General features: G+C 46.7%; 1 pseudogene; it reads right to left on the minus strand.

The window, feature by feature from the left end:
• Positions 1 to 497: 497 nt before the first annotated feature.
• LOC120922133 lies at positions 498 to 8,411 on the minus strand (annotated as a pseudogene).
• Positions 8,412 to 9,059: the final 648 nt, after the last annotated feature.

Genomic DNA, 9,059 nt, shown 5'->3' on the forward strand with positions numbered 1-9,059 from the left:
CGCAGTACCGAAAAAAAATCGCTGATCGCCGCCATTACTAGTAAAAAATATATATTAATAAAAATGCCATAAAAATACCCCCTATTTTGTAAACGCTATAACTTTTGCGCAAACCAATCAATAAACGCTTATTGCGATTTTTTTTTTCCCGATAAATATGTAGAATAATAGGTATCCTCCTAAACTGAGGAAAAAAATGTTTTTTTTATATATTTTTGGGGGATATTTATTACAGCAAAAGTAAAAAATATTCATTTTTTTTTCAAAATTGTCGCTCTATTTTTGTTTATAGCGCAAAAACTAAAAACCGCAGAGGTGAGCAAATACCACCAAAAGAAAGCTCTATTTGTGGGAAAAAAAGGACGCCAATTTTGTTTGGGAGCCACGTCGCACGACCGCGCAATTGTCAGTTAAAGCAACGCAGTCCCGAATCGCAAAAAGTGCTCTGGTCTTTGGGCAGCAATATGGTCCGGGGGTTAAGTGGTTAATTTGTCAAGAATTGCAAAGAACGTGTTTACCCTGAAATGGTCTGTAGCATTTCACTGTACGTCTCCTTCTTGACTTACATCAAATGGAATTTTTTTTTCTAGCTCTAGCGCAGGCGGTTTTGAAATGGTCAAGGCCAGAGAGTTCTTTGGCTTCTGATTCAAACCTTTCAAACTCATTTCCATGGCTTTGCATGAGCTGGAGAAGTGCCCCATAGAGCTTCACAACTGCTGAAATGTCTACATCTGCACTCTGCAAGCGTTTGTTGCATTAAAAGGTTCCAAAATGCTGTTCCAAAATACTGTCATGAAGGCGGTCTCCAGACAATTCAGACTTTTTAGAAGTGCTGCAGCCTCACTTCTTGTCACTGGCCTTTGAGAGTCATCCTCCTCTATTGCTTCCAGGGCTTCAATAATTTCTGTCCATGATTTCCTCAGAGTACGACATGCATCACTGCGTGCTGACCATCTTGTGACGGACAGATTTTTAACCGTGGACTTGGCATTTACCGTATTTATCGGCGTATACCGCGCACTATTTTGCCCTGAAAATCAGGGCAAAATCGTGGGTGCGCGATATACGCCGATACCCACTTTCCCGCCACGAGTTTGAATACTGCCCCGGCATATACCGAGCGCAGTACACTCGTGAATCTTCGGGCAGTCTCGGCGCCTCTCGCACTGACGTCCTGAGCGTACAGGACGTCAGCGCGACAGTTGCCGAGCCTGCCCGAAGATTCACGAGTGTACTGCGCTCGGTATATGCCGGCGCAGTATTCAAACTCGTGGCGGGAAAGAGCGGGGAGGACGCGAGGACGCCGCAGAAGGACGCCGGACCCGCCAAAGAGGACACCCGACCCGCCGAAGACGGACGCCAGACCCGCCGAAGAGGACACCCGAAGCCGCAGAAGGACGCCGGACCCGACGAGGCCGCCGATGGACGCCGCGCAAGACACCAAAACTGTAAGTACAAAAAAACAAAAAAACTTTTTTTCCACAGGATTGGGGGCCACTTTAGGGGTGCGCGGTATACGCGGGAGCGCGTTATACTGCGATAAATACGGTAAATGAAAAGGTAAGACTTCCCACCTACTTGTAGAGGCAGAAAAAAAATTATACAGCTGTTGGATGACTCCAAAGAATGATACTGCTTCTACGCAGCTTTCTGCAGCACATGTTCCTACAAGGTTCAGGGAATGTGCAGAGCATGGTATATATATATATATATATATATATAGCTAGTGGATTTTGTTCTTTAACCGTCGACCGCCGCATGTATATGTACGTCCACAGAATGGCACGTACAGGTATATGGGCGTACATGTATGTCCCTGCCTTTCCGCGGGTCGGGGGTCCGATCGGGCCCCCCCCCCGGCTACATGCGGCGGTCGGATACCCGCGGGGAGCGGTCTGGGACGAGGGCGCGGCTATTCGTTTCTAGCCGCCCCCTCGCAATCGCTCCCCAAAGCTGAAGAACAGGGAGAGCCGTATGTTAACACGGCTTCCCCGTGCTTCACTGTGGCGGCTGCATTGATCGAGTGATCCCTTTTATAGGGAGACTCGATCGATGACATCAGACCTACAGCCACACCCCCCTACAGTTGTAAACACACACTAGGTGAACCCTAACTCCTACAGCGCCCCCTGTGGTTAACTCCCTGTAACGGTCACCACCGTTTACGACCTTCCATCCCATCCACGACCGCTTATCGACACTCCAACCAACAGGCAGACCCGATCCATTCCATAAGAATTCCCCCCCAGACACGAGACACACAACTCTGTGCTTCTGGTTTCAAATGTAATGATACTTTAATGGTTTCTTCTCAGCTTTTTATGCAGTTACAATCATGTGACAGTATTCAAAGGGACAATGAGATCTTCACCCCCCTAATCGCACACCAAGGCTAATTACTAAACATTCTAGACGTGTCGGCGCCGGCCTATAATTATCATGACTAATCACTGCACATTCTTTCATTAACAACATAACAAACAAAACACCATCACACACTGAGTTCCCTAGGGAGACGTTCCGTCTCCGCATACAGCTTGACACCTATTCACACCTCTGAGCATCAATAGGCTTTAGACAGTGTTATCACACAATTAAAGGCCTTTCAAGAGCCAGCCTTATTTAACATGTTAACAGTCTTCACAGAGAGATGAGTCATAGAATATTCTTTGCAGGCATTAAGGAATATACTGTAGATCACTGTCCACGCCAAAACAATCCAACATGTGTCCCCCATCTCCTGGCTCAATCTGTGCCCAAAAGGCACTCCTGTTACACTCCCAAACTGCAACTGTCATTTTCACAATAAGCAATTTAAATGCATTTTTTGCTGTGAAAATGACAATGGTCCCAAAAATGTGTCAAAATTTTCCGAAGTGTCCGCCATAATGCTGCAGTCACGAAAAAAATCACTGATCCATTAGTAGTAAAAAAAATAAAAAAAAATAAAACTATCCCCTATTTTGTAAACGCTATAAATTTTGCGCAAACCAATCGATAAACGCTTATTGCGATTTTTTTTTTTTACCAAAAATAGGTGGAATACGTATCGGCCTAAACTGAGGAAAAAAAAATTATATATGTTTTGGGGGATATTTATTACAGCAAAAAGTAAAAAATATTAATTTTTTTCAAAATTGTCGCTCTATTTATTTTTGTTTATAGCGCAAAAAATAAAAACTGCAGAGGTGATAAAATACCACCAAAAGAAAGCTCTATTTGTGGGGAAAAAAGGACGCCAATTTTGTTTGGGAGCCACGTCGCACGACCGCGCAATTGTCTGTTAAAGCGATGCAGTGCCGAATTGTAAAAACGCCTTTGGGCATTTAGCAGCATATTGGTCCGGGGCTTAAGTGGTTAAAACGAGCCTGAAGTCCAGAATATGGGTCGGCCATATTGCTAGCATTATCGTATGACTGATTCTAATGTATCACTTACAGCTTTAAATAAACTTTGAGCTTTGTGGCCAATATGTGGTATGAACTTTATAAATCGTTCCACTGGCACAACCTCGTCATTCACATATCGTATAATGAAGGCTAGCTGATCCACGTGAGAAACATCTGGGGTTGAATCCACACTTATCGAGTAATATTTAGCATCCTTCACCTGGACAATTATTGCATTTAACAGTCTGACTGACAATATTTCAATGAATTCATAGCAAACAGTTTTGGACAGATAGGATGCTGTGCCAGAGCCAGCATTGCCATAGAGCTTAATGTGCTCTTTCATGAAGGGATCAATCTCAGCAATGAGTTCAAGTAACATTAGATAGTTACCATTTGTTTGAGAGCCAAAACTTTCATCTGTACCTCTAAATGCGAAACCACGAGAAGATAAAGCCTTCACAACCGCAACAACACACCTGAGGACATTTATCCAGTACTCTCTTTCATTGTTTTGTTGCAAAATCAGCATGTTATCCATTTTGCCACATGCAGCGTTCCTGTTGTTTAATCTCATAAAACATGTTTTATGTTGCTCAGAGTCTTCGTGTTCTCTTAGGCGAACAGAAGCATTCTTCCAATCACTAAATCCTTCTTGAGCCAACTGACATTTAGCAGATGAACTACCAAAAAGAAGACGGGGGGCCAGATTCACAAAGAGATACGACGGCGGATCTCCTGATCCGCCGTCGTATCTCTGAGATCCGACGGTCGGATCTATGCGACTGATTCATAAGAATCAGTTCCGCATAGATCTCCTTTAGATCCGACTGGTGTAAGTGACTTACACCAGTCGGATCTTAGGCTGCAATCTACCGCCGGCCGCTAGGTGTCGCCTCGGTCTTTCAGATATGCAAATGAGGAGAATTGCCGATTCAGGAACGAACGCCCGTCCCGTCGCTTTTTTTTTACGTCGTTTGCGTTCGGCTTTTTCCGGCGGATAGTTACCCCTGCTATATGAGGGGTAGCTAATGTTAAGTATGGCCGTCGTTCCCACGCCGAGTTTCAAATTTTTACGTTGTTTGCATAAGTCGGTCTGGAATATGGATGGCCGCAATTGACGTTGCCGCCGCAAACAATGACGTCCTAGCGACGTCATTTGGAGCATGCACACTGGGAAATTTCGCCGGCGGCGCATGCGCAGTTAAATCGGCGCGGGAACGCGCCTGATTTAAATTGTACACTCCCCCTAGCCGCAGAATTTGAATTCCGCCGGGGGAGTTACGATCGGACGGTGCAATTTTCGAGGTAAGTGCTTTGTGAATACTGCACTAGCCTCGCTAAATTGCACCGGCGGATCGTAAATCACATAGATTACGCGGATCTAAAGATCCGCTAATCTACGTGAATCTAGCCCAAGGGGCACAAAAAGCAGCTTTTGCTTTTTCAGAGTATACCAGCCAGGTTCTCTCATACAGTTCTCCATTCAGCAGTTTACGTTTAAAAAATAAATTGGAGAATGACCGGGTCCGATCAGAATATTTGCGAGCCGATAAGGAAAAGGCAGCATTTTTATTCTGAGTTATGCCATTTATAGCTAAATAGTCCTTCAGCTTTTCACTATCCCTATACCAATCCACAGGATCAGAAGAAAATTCCAAATCAATATTGGCTTCTTCATTAGCATTAATTATTTCAGAAGTTGCAGCAGGCTCAGTGGTATTGTCTTCTATGTATTGCTGCCCTTCTGCCACCTGTTCAGTCTCCACAGGTACAGAACCTCCAGCAGTGCCTCTGTTAGAGAAAAAACATTTAGGTAGATTCAGGTACATTGGATTAAAGTTACGGCGGCGTAGCTTAGCGTGTTTAGGCTACGCCGCCGTAAATTAGCTAGGCTAGTAATGATTCTCAATATACTTGCCTGCTAATATACAGCGGCGTAGCCTAAAGCGGGCGGGTGTAAGGGCGCCTAATTCAAATGTGTTGGGGGGGGGGGGCGTGTTTAATGATAATGAGGCTTGACCTCACGTTTTTTACATTTTTTTTAAACTGCAAATGCGCCGGGCGCCTACATTTCCCAGTGTGCATTGCGGCTACGTACTCCGCACGGGCCTATTGATTTCAACGTGGACGTAAACTATGTAAATCCCGATTCGCGGACGACTTACGCAAACGACGTAAAAAAAATTAATCTCGCGGCGGGAACGGCGGCCATACTTTAACATTGTTATTCCACCTAATAGGTGGAATAACTTTAGGCCTGCTAATGCCTTACAGAAGCGGCGTAAAACTACTGCGGCGGCCGGGCGTACGTTCGTGAATCGGCGTATCAACTCATTTACATATTCTACGCCGACCGCAATGGAAGCGCCACCTAGCGGCCATCCGAAAAATTCCAACCTAAGATAGGACTGCGCAAGCCGTCTTATCTTAGATATGTTTAAGCGTATCCCTGTTTGAGCATACGCTTAAACATAAGTCGGCGTAGATTCTGAGTTAGGTCGGCTTATCTACTGATAAGTCGGCCTAACTCTTACTGAATCTACCTAATTGTATCTTTGGCATGTGCTTGAGCTCTTCTTTGATACGTTCAGCTTTCTCCTTTGCATTTTGGCGGTAGGCATGACCACTCAACTGTTGTCTTTTCTCTGACATATTAGAGTTTTTTCTAAATCAAGAAAATAGTATTTTGTTAATGACACCTAATCTTTCTCATAGGCCTCTTTCACATGGGACGGATCCGTGATGATCCGCCTCGTAAACCTCCGCTTGCTCAGCGGGGATCAGAGCCGCCGGATGACAGGGCGGTCCCCGCACATTACACTGTGCAGGGACCGCCCTATCAGATCTCCGCTCTCCCCTATGGGGGGGATCAGATGAACACGGATCGTCTATCCATGTTCATCCAATCCGCTCTGCAGACGGATGGAAAAATAGGGTTTTCCTCCATCTGCAGAATCAGAGGATTGCGGACCTGGATGAGATCGGAACATCCGCTGACACCCGCGATCTCATAGGGACCAATGTATGTCCCTTTTTCATCTGTACACGGATGGATGAAAAAGCGGACATACGGTCTGCCCGTGTGAAAGAGCCCTGACTGTAGCATTTAAAAACGTTCTCACTATTTAAATAACAGCCTCTAAGTTTCTAACATACAATATACAAAAGTGGCAGATCCTTGGCCAGTGAAGGGACATGTGATCAATACAGTTGGGCTTTTTCTTCACCTTAATGCATCCTATGCATTATGGTGAAAAAACTAGGGAAGCGCCAAATGTGTTTTTTGGTGCCTAAACCGATACCGAAAATGAAAAATACAAGATGCCGGAAACTGAAATCGATACCGAAACAGCACCGTTACCGAAAGTCACTTTTAAAAAAATATTTTTATACATGAGATGGTCAGAGACTGGGGACACATTACAGGAGATTGTCAGAGACTGGGGACATGGTACAGGAGATTGTCAGAGACTGGGGACATGGTACAGGAGATTGTCAGAGACTGGGGACATGGTACAGGAGATTGTCAGAGACTGGGGACATGGTACAAGAGATTGTCAGAGACTGGGGACATGGTACAGGAGATTGTCAGAGACTGGGGACATGGTACAGGAGATTGTCAGCTGACACATTACAGGAGACTGCTGACACATTACAGGAGACTGCAGACAAATTACAGGAGACTCCAGACGCATTATAGGAGATGATCAGAGACTGCTGACACATTACAGGAGACTGCAGACAAATTACAGGAGACTCCGGACGCATTATAGGAGATGATCAGAGACTGCTGACACATTACAGGAGACTGCGGACAAATTACAGAAGATTGTCAGAGACTGCGGACGCATTACAGGAGATGGTCAGAGACTGCTGACACATTACAGGAGACTGCTGACACATTACAGGAGACTGCTGACACATTACAGGAGACTGCTGACACATTACAGGAGACTGCTGACACATTACAGCTGACACATTACAGGAGACTGCTGACACATTACAGCTGACACATTACAGGAGACTGCTGACACATTACAGCTGACACATTACAGGAGACTGCTGACACATTACAGGAGACTGCAGACAAATTACAGGGGACTCCGGACGCATTATAGGAGATGATCAGAGACTGCTGACACATTACAGGAGACTGCGGACAAATTACAGAAGATTGTCAGAGACTGCGGACGCATTACAGGAGATGGTCAGAGACTGCGGACACATTACAGGAGATGGTCAGAGACTGCGGAAACATTACAGGAGACTGCGGACGCATTACAGGAGATGGTCAGAGACTGCAGACACATTACAGGAGACTGCAGACAAATTATAGGAGATGGTCAGAGACTGCTGACACATTACAGGAGACTGCGGACAAATTACAGGAGACTGCGGACAAATTACAGGAGATGGTCAGAGACTGCGGACACATTACAGGAGACTGCAGACAAATTACAGGAGACTGCGGACAAATTACAGGAGATGGTCAGAGACTGCTGACACATTACAGGAGACTGCGGACAAATTACAGGAGACTGCGGACAAATTACAGGAGATGGTCAGAGACTGCGGACACATTACAGGGGATGGTCAAAGACCTTTGAACACTTGTATACATATACCATCCATATAGCTGCGTGTAAAAGTGCCAGATAATCAACAGTATACAGTATAATGAAGATGGTTCACTAACCTGTCTCTTCTCCTCACTGTCTTTTTTTCGTTTATTTGCGCCCCCCAAAAATTTGAGCATCAGCTGCCACTGATCACAGGAGATGGTCAGAGACTGCGGACACATTACAGGAGATGGTCAAAGACTGCGGACACATTACAGGGGATGATCCTTTGGACACTCGAATACATATACCACGCATCCAGGGGCGTCGTTAGGGGTGGGCTAAGGAGGCTGGAGCCCCGAATGGGCCGCCGAAAAGCCCCGAGTCTCGGGCATGCAGTGTTTAATTACGAGCCCCGAGTGCCGCCGAGCAGGGACCAGTCCCCGATCTCACCCGCCATGTTCGGTGTCCGGCGCCCTGTGATTGGGCGTATGGAGGTCATGTGCGGCGTGGGGCTGGCCTGTCTGCGATCGTCTAGAAGTCCCGCCTCCGCACATGACCGCTATACGCCCAATCAGAGTGCGACGGGAAATACGTCACATGTTGGCGGGAAATGAGCACTGTGTGAGCCGCCGGGGCTGCGATCTTCCCCTCCGCCTGTTCCTCTGCTCTGTGTCCCTCGGCGGCGGTGTGTTCCTTTGCTCTATGTCCCTCGGCGGAGGTGTGTCTAGCAGAGGGGTGGGGCATCTCGGCTTGGTAGAGATGGGATCATGGAGGTGCAGTGTCTTACACCATGGAGCGGGCTGCGGGTGGATGGCGCTGGCGGGGAGTCGGGACAGAGACAGAGGTAAGGAGGACGGATTTGCACCAAGCTGTGGGGAGGGGGGTGCGAGTAGTGCAGGAAGTAGGATGCTTACTGTAGGAGTCAGGTGGCTCAGTGTAGGTGTCGGGGGTCAGTGTAGGTGTCGGGGGTCAGTGTAGGTGTCGGGGGTCAGTGTAGGTGTCAGGGGTCAGTGTATGTGTCAGGTAGGTGTTGGGGGTCAGCGTATGTGTCTGGGTCAGTGTAGGTGTCGGGGGTCAAAGTATGTGTCAGTGTAGGTGTCGGGGG

This window comes from Rana temporaria, unplaced genomic scaffold (assembly GCF_905171775.1).
Source record: "Rana temporaria unplaced genomic scaffold, aRanTem1.1, whole genome shotgun sequence".
Taxonomy (NCBI): Eukaryota; Metazoa; Chordata; class Amphibia; order Anura; family Ranidae; genus Rana; species Rana temporaria.